The sequence below is a fragment of the Myotis lucifugus genome, unplaced genomic scaffold, assembly GCF_000147115.1.
Source record: "Myotis lucifugus unplaced genomic scaffold, Myoluc2.0 scaffold_45, whole genome shotgun sequence".
In the NCBI taxonomy this organism is placed as follows: domain Eukaryota; kingdom Metazoa; phylum Chordata; class Mammalia; order Chiroptera; family Vespertilionidae; genus Myotis; species Myotis lucifugus.
Window position 1 is genome coordinate 7,550,576 of NW_005871093.1, and position 12,646 is coordinate 7,563,221.

A 12,646-nucleotide genomic window follows, 5' to 3' on the forward strand; every position below is an offset into this window, starting at 1 on the left:
GGCACATCCCCAGTAGGGGGTGTGCAGAAGGCAGCTAATTGATGTTTCGCTCTCATCGATGTTTCTAACTCTCTACCCCTCTCCCATCCTCTCTGTAAAAAAATCAATAAAATATATTTTTAAAAAGAAAAAGAAAAAGAAAATGTCAGGTGAGCCTTGTACATGACCAGTCTAAAAAACAAACCTACCATTCATTCCAACAGGGGCTGGTGCCTGCCCTGCTCACATCACTACCCATAATTATTAAACTTTAGCACTTAAGGTAGAATTGTCAGGTGTTATCCTTCAAACCAGAAATCTCTAGATGGCCTTGTAAACATCAGCCCACCATCCTATATAATAAAAGCCTAATATGCAAATCGACTGAACGGGGGAACGACCAATTGCTATAACGCGCACTGACCACCAGGGGGCATACACTCAACGCAGGAGCTGTCCCCTGGTGGTCAGTGTGCTCCCACAGGGGGAGTGCCTCTCATCCAGAAGCTGGGCTCACGGCTGGGGGGTGCAGTGGTGGTGGCAGCCCTAAGGAGCAGCCAGCCGAGTGGTAAGGAGCAGCGAGCAGGCAGGCGGTAAGGAGCCAGGGCTCCCAGACTGTGAGAGGGCACAGGCTGGGCTGAGGGACCCACACACACACACGAATTTTGTGCATTAGGCCTCTAGTTGTCTTATGAGGACTTACCATGGAGGTCTTTGTTGTACATAATCTAAATCGCCTCCCTGTGCTCCTCAGAGGCATGTTTTGCTGAAAACCAGACAGGAAGGCAGGCCATATTCCCTGAGGGGCAGCTTTGATACTAAAGCCCAGAAGAAAGAGAATGAAAGGTGTTCCACGTGATAAGACCTTATTGCAATTTACTATTATGAAGTGTCTGTTTGAAGTTGAAACAAGTGCTAGATAAGCCCTTCATTGAGAAACCAGCAAAAAATGAGAGAGGGGGAGATAAATAGTCAGAGTGGAACTCTGATTAGAGAGTCATTAATTAAGGCCATGAAAGTCCTGTGGAGTTTCCTTTGATTGGAAAAATAGAGGACTGCAGAATTAAAGGCTTTGGGGGGAAACGTTTTATGCTAAAGGAGCCAAAAATTATTTCAAGGATTTTTAAATCAAGGTATTATTAAAGCTAAGGCATTGGTTGTAACCAGAAGACCCTGTCAATTTAATTAAAATCTTATGGGATGAGGGGGACAAAGTAAGTAACCCATTTTGTTGCAAAGCCCGTGCCGCTGTCTGATGCCACTCAAAGGCACCTTCAGGCTGGTGTGCGCGCTCTCACAGGGCCACCCAGAGGGACTGGCCATGGGGAAGCAGCCTCAGAGTCCAGCGGGCAACTCTAGTGTGGATGTCCTGCTCCGGGTGCAGCACCAGCTTGGTCCTGCCCAAGGCTCTCCCTGGTTTTCCTCTGCAGCCTCCAGGCTCTCCAGCAAGCATTCAGGTCCAACAGGATCCAGCTTAGACGCTTACTATAGGGTGCTTTGGGCAATTCTCTTAACCTCAGTTAAGAAACCTTCAGTTTCCTTCTCTCTGTACAGTGGAAAGAACGTTCTCCCCTAGAGTCACTAGAAAAATTCATCCCTACTTCCATTCCTACATTTAAAGTGAGAAAAGAGCCTGGCCTATGGAAGCTCAAGGTGTGCTAGGCCTCTTCCTCACTTCCTCTCTCCAACCCATCCCTAAGTAGCTTTCAGGAAAGGTGGTTCTGAATGCTGAGCTTGTCATTCCCCTTTAGGCCTTGGCAGAGGGTGCCAAGGGTTTGGATTTAACCTCACTTTGAGCCTGACACCCAGGCCAAAATGCCCTCTTGACCTCACCCCTTGTCCCAGCTCCAACAGGACCCCAGCTTAGACAATTACATGGCTCCCTGCTGTCTCCAGAATATATCTGAACTCTCCTTGGCCTGACAACCAAAGCCCTTCACCACCTGGCCCCAAACTACCTTTCTAAAACTCTCTCTCACCGCTTCCTTTCAAACACATAAATCCCAGAGCAAGCCAGACCTGCAGGCTTGGGATGAGATGAGATTGTACCTAGCTCGGTGCCCAGGACCCAGAGGCAAGAGGCACAGTTCCTGTCGTAAGGAGTTGGGAAGATAGACAAGTGAACCCACAGAAATAAGCAGTGCCTCGCCTGCTGAAACAGAAATATGCGTGAGGTGTTTAGGAAGTGGCAGGAGGGGAAGTAACTGCTAGATCATCCTCTGGGAGTTACAGGTGTCTCAGAAGATACCGATGTAACCTAAGTCCTAGGGATGAGTAGCAGTTCACCAATGAGAAAATTAGGGGAGTGTCAGAAGGGGGAACAGCCCGAGTAGGGAACGGCACAGAAGGCGGCCGAGCAGACAGGATCTGGGGGAGAACAAGAAATGAGGCTATATGGCTGGACTGGCAGGGACACATCATTAGGGCTTAATAGGCCAAAGGTGACCCATTCACAGGGGGAGGAGCACCCCTGAAGAGGTTACAACAGGGCAAGAAATGATCGGGTTTGCAGTTTGGGAACGTTTCTCTGGGCACAAAAGGGAAACAAACAGGAGCAGAAGGTCGATTCAGACCTGAGAAAACCAGTTCAGAGGCTCTCACAGAGAAGTGTTAAGAGCAAAACTGGAAGATGAGTAGACACGGTGATGAGGGAGCAGATTAGCGAGAATCCACAAAACTTGCTGACCATCTAGACCTGCACCATCCCATATGGTAGCCACCACCAGCACTCCGGGCCATCGAGCTCTTGAGATGCAGCTGGTCCCAAGTGAAATGTGTTATATGTGTGTAGCATGCACTCCAGGTTTTGAAGACGTAGTTCCAAGTTTCAAAAAAAATATATCTAAGCCCAGTCAGTGTGGCTCAGTGGTTGAGCCTCAACCTATGAACCAGGAGGTTACAGTTCGATTCCCTGTCAGGGCACATGCCCAGGTTGCGGGCTCGATTCCCAGTAGGGGTCGTGCAGGAAGCAGCCGATCAATGTTTCTCTCTCATCATTGATGTTTCTATCTCTCTCGCCCTCTCCTTTCCTCTCTGAAGTCAATAAAAATATTTTTTAAAAGAAAAATAATATCTCGTGAATAATGTGTATATTGGTTTTATGTTGAAACAATTATATTTTTATATATTGGGCTAAATAAAATTAACATTCATTTTCCTTAATTCTCTTAAATGTTTTTAATGTGGCTATTAGAAAATTCAAAATCACATCAAAAGCTTACATTATATTTCTACTGGGAAGTGCTGGATTAGTGGGACCAAGAAGTGGGGAGTGGGTATCTGGGTCCCCACCCTGAAGACAGAGGGACGATAATGGTGCTAATGGGTGGCACACACAGCCCCAGCTTATTGAATGCAGATACTGTCCCAAGCACCTTAACTATATACTCTGCTATTCTTCCCAACAATCTCATGAGGTGGGTGCCACTATTAAGTCCATTTTACAGATGAGAAAACTAAGGCACAGAGAGGTCATGGCAGAGCTGAGATTTGGATCCAGGCAGTCTGACTGCAGAGTCCAGGATCTTAGTCACTACAAATGCTGCCCACTTCTAGAAGCGCCATGAACTGAGTGTGGGGATGGGGAAACAGGTCGACGCTCAAGCACTGAGCCGTGCAGGCCGGGCTAATCTATTGGTTTAGTTAGGGCCTTTCTTTCAAATGATTCTACTGCTGCAATAAAAATAAAAAAATTCTTACAATTAAGTGTTTGGCATGTCTTAGGTCCTCAATAAATATTTGTCAAATGAATGGATAAATTGATGATCCTATATTTGTTGGGGGTGGGGCATCAGAGAGTGAGGGAGATGGGAAGGAGCACAGGGCAGGCTGAGTGGGGAGTAGTCTGGCTGGGTTCCCTCCTGGGCCCCGCATGATCTGCTCCATGACTTCATAGTCTCCACCACCAGCATGGATTTGTCCCTGAGCTCCAGCTTTATCCCTTTGGTGATCTCCCCCCAAAATCTCCTTGGATATCCTAGAGGCCTCACCTTCAATGCATCTCCAAATGAATTCCTTTCCTGCTCTCTCCTGGTTTAGGACCCGAGTCTCTGGTAATAACCATGTCCTTCCATGGCTCCAGCTGCTGCCAGGGGCCCCTTCCATGCTCCAGCTCTCAGTGGGCCCCAACAGCATTAGTCCCAGTGTTTCTCCTCCCTTATTTGCTCCCTTAACGCTGCCCACCCTTCATAGAAGCCTCTTCATTTGAATCAGGTGGGGATCCATTCTGTTTCCTGCCAAGACCCTGACTGGTACATCCAGTTCATAGGAGATAAAACCGGGGAGCCACAGAGAGCCCTGTAACTTCCCAGGGCGGCCACTTGTTTGTGTGGGTTGTAGACAGCACAGCTGCAGGGGCTGCCCTTCGCTTTGCAATGTATGGGAGTGATTCACCCTGGATGTATGCAGCACACATTCTGCATAGCTGATCCTGACGGCCCTGAATTTGCCAACATCAGCCAATTCCTGGCTCTCGCAGCAGAGTCCTGACCCATGTCCTGTGGCTGTTGTATCACCCCAAGCTGGCTCTCCACTCTGCCATGCCTTTCAGGAGATGAGCTGAGCGAAGCTGCAAAGTCCATTTCACCCCCCTCATTCCAAGCACAGCTCAACCCCCAGCAGTGTCTCTCTGAAGAACAGGACAAAGGTACTCCAATTAGGTTCCTGTTTTGCAAACTTCCTATCATTGATAATGATGAGAACCTTTGAGTCTGTTTATTTTAAGGGTAGAATAACTAGCATCCATACTTTGCCATGAATGAGAGTTGATTAGTAAACATCTTCAAGAGACATCTAAAACAAAAAAAACAAAACAAAAAAAAAAGCTGTCTGTCTTAGCCAATTTTGCTCAGTGGTTGGAGCATTGGCCTGCAGATCGAATGATCATTTGGAGATGCATTGAAGGTCCAATTCTGGTCAAGGGCACATTCCTGTTTCAGACTTGATCTCCTGCCCCAGGCGGGCACATGAAGGAGGCAATCAATTGAAGTGTCTCTTTCACATTGATGTTTCTCTCTGTCTCTACCCATCTCTTCCACTCTGTCTAAAAATCAATGGAAAAAATATCCTCAGGTGAGGATTAACAACAACAACAAAAATCTATCTATTGCAAAAGAATATTAACCCAAAGAGGAAAAAAAAATCTGAGTTTTGAAAAAGTGCAATCATGGATAGAACAAATATATAACGTGAGGTCAAAAAGATCCTCCAAAAATCACTGCAGCTGAGACCTCCAGACATGATGTGCTCACAATGTGAGTAATGGGACCATTCATGAAGAATTCGTGTCTAAAAAAGAAATGGAACCTCAGTCCAATGAAGCCTCTACAGCTACCATGAATGTATAGGAAACACAGGAGAGCGAGACAAGTTCAACAACAGCAGAAGGAAGCAATCAGCCAAGTCCAAATGCAGGACATTCTCCAGCCTGTTGACCTGCTTTCTCCAAATATCAATGGCGTGAAGGGGAAAAAAAGAAGGTGAACTGTTATAAATTAAAAGAGACTTACCAAATGCATTGGATTGGGTCCTGGAACAGAACAAGGACATTGGTGGAAAAACTGATGAAATACAAATAAACTCTGAAATTTAGTTAATAGTAGTGTACCAATATTAATTCTTACTTTTGACAAATGCACCATTGTTGTGTAAGATGTTAACATTAGGGGAAACTGGATGAAGGGTATATGGGGACTCTGTATTCGCTTCATAACTTTTCTATAAATCTAAAATTATTACAAAATTAAAAGATAATTTTAAAAAGTGAGAGAGATTTTAAAAGTATAACAGCCAGATACAATGTATGACCTTTGTTTGGATCCTGGTTTGAACAAATCAATTGTAAAAACATCTTAAAGACAATCAGGGAAATCTGAATATGGGCTGAATATTAGATGATATTAAGGAATTGTTGTTCATTTTATTAGGTGTAATAATGACATGGTGGTTATTCTTTTTAAAAAGCTCCTATCTGTTAAACACATGTATGTACTGGTGAAATGACATGATGTCTGGGACTTGCTTTAAAATACTCCAGAATAGCCGAAACCGGTTTGGCTCAGTGGATAGAGCATCGGCCTGCGGACTGAAGGGTCCCAGGTTTGATTCTGGTCAAGGGCATGTACCTGGGTTGCAGGCACATCCCCAGTGGGGGATGTGCAGGAGGCAGCTGATCGATGTTTCTCTTTCATCGATGTTTCTAACTCTCTATCTCTCTCTGTAAAAAATCAATAAAATATATTTTAAAAAATAAAATAAATAAAATAAAATACTCCAGAATAAAAAAGTGATGATAGTGATAAAATGAGGCTGAAAATGGATGAGAATTATTAAAACAGGTTATGGAAATATATTTTAAATTGTCTGTATTAAGAAGAAGAAAGGACCCTGGCCGGGTGGCTCGGTTGGTTGAGATGTCATTCTGTACACCAAAAAGATTGCAGGTTGGCTTCCTGGTCAGAGCACACACTTAGGTTGCACATACAGGAGGCAACCAATCGATATTTCTCTCCTCTCTCTCTCTCTCTCTCTCTCTCTCTCTCTCATCAGTAAAAACATATCTGAGGAGAAGGAGAAGGAGGAGGAGGAGGAGGAGGAGAAAAGGAGGAGGAAGAGAGAGGGAATGGGGGGAAGAGGGGAGGAGGCAGGAGAAGGGGGAAGAGGAAGAGGAAGGAAGGGAAGGAAGAGAGGAAGTCTGTGTGCACCTTTCCCCATTAGGGGTTTAGAGGCTTCCCTGTGAGCTGATCACCAGCTTGCTTTGTTGCCCTGACTAAAGTCACTGCAGGGCCACCAAGTGACATATGATGATGGCAGCATAAGTAGTAGTCCAGAGCATTGCCGGGGAGTTGGGTCCTGGCATCACACCTGGCAATCTTCATTCAAATCCTGGATGGCCTCAAACAGCTTCATCTCTGTGTCTTGGTTCTACCTTCTGTCTCATACAGAAGGTAATAATAGTGCCTGAGAATTTTTAATGAGTTAATATGTGCGAAGTGCTTCGAGTGGATGTAGCACCAAGTAAGGACTCAACAAATGTTAGCTGATTTCATCACCATGAACACACATGGTTCTCCCCACTCTCCTGTAATGCCGCACGTTCTCCATCCACTACAGCTTGGTGGCCAAAACATTCCTGTCTCCAGCTTTCCAGCCTCTCCTTGACTTCATAACATATCCCATATGAATGCTAAGAATCGCCTCAAGTCATCTGGCCAGAACTGTGCCTTTTAGTTTTCACATGCTCCTAATTTTCAAATTAAATTCTCTTATTTTCATGGTCTTTGTCACAAATAATTTGACTAATCCCCTTCACCATTTTGAGAGACTTCAGTTGGGTCAAAGAGATCTCTTTTTCTTCTTTTTTTTTTAAATATATTTTAATGATTTTTTACAGAGAGGAAGGGAGAGGGATAGAGAGTTAGAAAGATCGATGAGAGAGAAACATCGACCAGCTGCCTCCTGCACACCTTCTACTGGGGATGTGCCCACAACCAAGGTACATGCCCTTGACCGGAATCGAACCTGGGACCTTTCAGTCTGCAGACCGACGCTCTATCCACTGAGCCAAACCAGTTAGGGCCAAAGAGATCTCTTTTCAAAAAGAACTTGCCAAACCTCTCCAGCCTTTCCTTATAACTGGCTGACGACTAATGACAGAATGGATGTGATGTTGATCCCCGATGTCCCATTTCCCAAGGGGCCTCACGCCTATCCATTCTGTGGATAGGGTTCTCCTGCCATCAAAGTAAAAGCAAGCACGCCTTTGGTTTATAATTCTGCAGCCCAGTGTCCTGTCCAGCCTTCACACTAGAGCGGGGCCATGGACCAAAAGCTTGTGAGGGGCATAGAAAGGAATCTTCTCCTGACATGCCAACCCTATACGAGCACACTTGCTCTTTGCAGGGCAGGTATTTAGCTAGGCGGTTTTACCTTCGATGGCACTACACAACACTATCAAGCCACTTCCTGGCTCCTATTTGTAATGTCTGCAATGCCTGTCTTTGCAACTTTTCATGCCTATGTAGAATGACAGGTCTATGAAACAGAACTACACTGGAGTAGGGCCAGGTTTGCACAGTTATAAAATCTGACAGGGATGGAGCCCTGCCCAGGTGTTAGGAACTGAGCTGAGTTCCTTGGATGAGCTAGCACATTTCCTCTCACAACAGTACTACAAAGCAGGTGCTATTAGTATGGCCACTTTACAGGCAAGATAACTAAGGCACAAAGCAACTAGCTCAAGGTCACCCATCTGGGAAGTTGTGGAGCCAAGCTTTGAACTCAGATGGTCTAGCTGCAGTTACATCACTGCCTTGCACAGCTACCCACCCAACGACAGCCAGGGACAGCAACGCTCCAGTCTGATTTGTTGTGATGGTTTTCAGATGCCACTGAATTGATTGGATCAAACCATTTTTAAAAATTATGTTTTTATTGAGTATAGAAAGGAAGGGAGAGGGAGAGATAGAAACATCAATGATGAGAATCATTGATCGGCTGCCTCCTGCACGCTCCCTACTGGGGATCGAGCCTGCAACTTGGGCATGTGCCCTGACATGTAATCCAACCATGACCTCCCATTTCATGGGTCAACACTCAACCACAGAGCCATGAAATTTTGTTGTTATTGATGTTATTGATTTGTTGTTATTGATGGTGATGAAGATGATAATGATGTTTGGTGTATTTGGTTGGTTAGTCTGTTGGTTGGCTGGTTGGCTGGTTTTACCTGAACAAATTAATGTGTGGCTATTATGTGTCAAGCATCTTCATGTCCATTTTCTCATTTTATCTTTCCAGTAATCCCATTGCATACAGCTTACTATTCCTATTTTACAGAGGCTCAAACAAGATTTACACTTACCCAAAGGCACATTGCTAGTATTTAGACAGAGTTCAAAAAGCCTGAGTTGCCAATGGCTATGGACGAGGGCCTTCAGCTCTTAGATTACCAGTCACAAATGTCCACCAAAATATCCAGAGAGAAGGTGGGGGCCACACTAGAGCAGGGTTCTCCCACAGGCAATCAACAGGAGGAAAGCCACAGGAAATCCGCCTTCTGCTCTTTGTCACATTGCCTTGTGCTGTCCTGACTTGCAGACACCGTGACATGAGGAAAACCCTCTTCCTTTCCAAAACCTGCTGTAAGATTGATTAGATAATGGTAGCAAAGTGTTTTGAAGGGAAGTGATGGAGGAAACACCCTGTGTTTGTTTTGGGGTTGATTCCGAGGGGACTTCAGACAAGATTAAAGCCAATGAATGGGTCTGCTCAGATCACTGGGCTGCTTTGGGTGAGAGAGGAATTGTTTCCCAAAACAAGTCTCCTACAAGGGCTGCCACGATCACCCAGCTCTACTCCACACCCAAACATGTCTCCCTTCAGTGTGGCTGTCACACAAGGAAAAGGAAACATACACAGTCACAGACTGGCCCATGAAATGTTGACAAATACTTGGACATCAAAGTCTGCCGTTAGTGAAAAACAATTGTCAAATGTTTTAGAACATGACTCTAAAGTGTAAGTTTTATCAGGAGGGAAGAAGAAAATGAGATTAATAGATGAGACATATTATCAAACCAGACAATCAGGGTGGAAGGAACATCCTAGGACGTTTAGTCCAACCCCCTCCATGATCAATTCTATTTCTCCCCTCCCAGGATACTTTCCTGCTGCGGCCAACTGGTCACCCGTCTGTGTCTGCATACCTGTACTCACTGGCTGGTTGTATATGAATTACCAGATGGTAAGTAAGAGAAGCAACACATTATAGAAGTTAGCTGGTATTTTTAAGATAAATACCCCTGCCCCAAGTCATAAGCATCATTAGTTTGGAGACTTTGAAAGTTACTTTTGTACTACAGTCTGTTGATGACACTGTAGAGAAACAGGGGCTTTCATCCATCGCTCGTGAAAGTACAAAATGACACAGCCTTGAGAGAGGGCAACTTAGTTCTGTTTATTCAAATCAAAAGTGCATATACCCTTTTTCCCAGCAACCCCATTTCTGGGAATTTATGCTACCTATACACCAGCACACACCAGAAATGAGATATGTACAGTCTTAATTGCAGCATGGTTTGCAACAGTATCATGCTGGAAACCACCAAGAGCTCATCAAAATGGATCTTATTAAAGTATGGTACATCCACACTGTGGAATACTATGCAGCAGTAAAAAAAGAGATAAAAGCTCTCCCTGTATGAATATGGAAAGATCTCCAGTGTATATAGACTATAGTGCCTTTTGTGCAATAACGAGAAAAATAACATCATATATTAATATTTGCTTATATGAGGAAACAATGCAAGACAAAAAACTAATAAAAGTGGTAATCTATCTGGGGGAGGTGGTAGGAAATGTGGTGGATGGGAATAGAGTGGGAGAAAGACTTCTTCCAGATTAATCTTTTTCTAACATTCTTATTTTGAACCATTTGAATCTGTTATCTGTTTTAAAACACACACAAATATGCCTATATAGTGTGGCTCAGTGGTTGAGCATCGACCTTTGAACCAGGAGGTCGAAGTTCAATTCCCGGTCAGGGCACATGCCCAGGTTGCAGGCTCGATCCCCAGTGTGGGACGTGCAAGAGGCAGCCAATTAATGATTTTCTCTCATCATTGATGTTTCTATCTCTCTCTTCCTCTTCCTCCCTCTCTGAAATCAATAAAAATATATTTAAAAAATAAAAAAGCCCTAGCTGGTTTGGCTCAGTAGCTAGAGCGTCGGCCTGCAGACTGAAGGGTCCCAGGTTCGATTCTGGTCAAGGGCACATGACCCAGGTTGTGGGCTTGGTCCCCAGTAGGGGGCGTGCAGGAGGAAGCCAATCAATGATTCTCATCATTGATGTTTCTATCTCTCTCCCTCTCCCTTCCTTTCTGAAATCAATAAAAAATATATTTTAAAAAAATAAAAAACACAGATGCAAACAAAGCAAAATTTAGTCTTGAGTTTTATGGAATAAAGGTATTGAGCAGCTATCAGAGTATCTTACTTGTCCTAAGGTCTTCTGGGTTTTCTCTCCTCCATTCCCCTCCATCATCCAGCCTTCCAGGGGTCCAGGGATCCACCCCTGCCATGGAATCTCCCATCCGCCCCTCGTGGGTGTTGCAGTCACCAGAGCCTTAGACTTTGTCCACAGGCTACTGAGGCCCTGGCTAGCCTGAGGGGGAAGCTGAGGAAGGCTAAGGGAGGTCTCGCTCCAGTTTCCGAGGAAGGCTAAGGGGGGTCTCGCTCCAGTTTCCCTACCAGCCAGGGTTGCAGCTGATTCCCTCCCTGATTATTCACAAGCAAGCCCTAGCTGGTTTGGCTCAGTGGCTAGAGCGTTGGCCTGCAGCCTAAAGGGTCCCAGGTTCGATTCCAGTCAAGGGCACTTGCCCTGCTCAATCCCCAGTGGGGGGCGTGCAGGAGGCAGCCAATCAATGATTCTCTCTCATCAATGATGTTTCTATCTCTCTCTCCCTCTCCCTTGCTCTCTGAACTCAATAAAAATATATTTTAAAAAATAAATCAATAAGTAAATAATTATTTCAGGACACAATGCAATCTGGTGTCATAGGAGGAAAAACTGTTCCTCCTGTCCTGTGGAGGCAGTGACCCCAGCATTATTCTGCCAGGGCATTGTTATGCTTTCTGAGCCTGGCCTTGAGCAGAGGCGCCCCCACGAGGAAACAGCTGTTCATAGCTCCCCTTCCCCATGCAGGGTGCCAGGCAGCTCCGAAACAGGAGCTGAGTTTTCCCGCACTTCATTGCACAATAATTATGCCTCCAAGTACAGTTTATTAGCAAAAGGCTTAAATACGTGGCATTAAAACAACAACACAACCTGCAATCCATAACAATAATAATCCCAAAACAAAGTCTATAAAAATAGTCACATTTCTTGAAAGTCAAAAGGTACATGTTCTAATATGTTAACTAATATCAAGTGATGGGCTTTTCTATTAACTGTGTTTCTGCTGCTTTGATATCTGGGGCCCTGCTAACTCTGGAGAGACTGTCCTTCAAGGATTATTCCAAAGAGACAATAAACTCATAGCCTGCTGTGCACACCATTCATATGCAAATAAACAGGTCTTGAGTCCCAATCCCAATCGTCTCCTTCATCTGTCTCAAACTCTGGACCTCTATCCCCTTGTCCTAATCACTCCAGGACCTGAACCCACTGCAATTACTCAAACTAGCCAATCCTAAACTTACTCTCCCTTCCCCATTTCTTCCTGAGGAAACCACAATAAAGTCTCTTGCCCACATTTTTCCATTGATCCCTCTGCCTTGTGACCAACTCTGGTGCTTCCCCATGTGCCCCCTCCCCTTGCAAGCCCCCCACTCTGTCACCCCCACCTCAGGGGGTGATGTGCACCTCCTTCTGGGAACTGTGAGTAACAAACTATCTTTTCAATGACAGTCATCTCCTGATCTGGTGGATTTACCATACCTGAAAATACCATAAAGCCTACACTTTAAAACAGCTTTATATAAGGGTGGTATTTATTCAGAAAAAAAGGCTCTAGAATCATCTTGGTTAAATTTCAGATTAAAGCCTGGCCCAAGCCAAAACCGGTTTGGCTCGGTGGATAGAGCGTCGGCCTGCGGACTGAAAGGTCCCGGGTTTGATTCCGGTCAAGGGCATGTACCTTGGTTTCTTTTCCATCCCCAGTAGGAGATG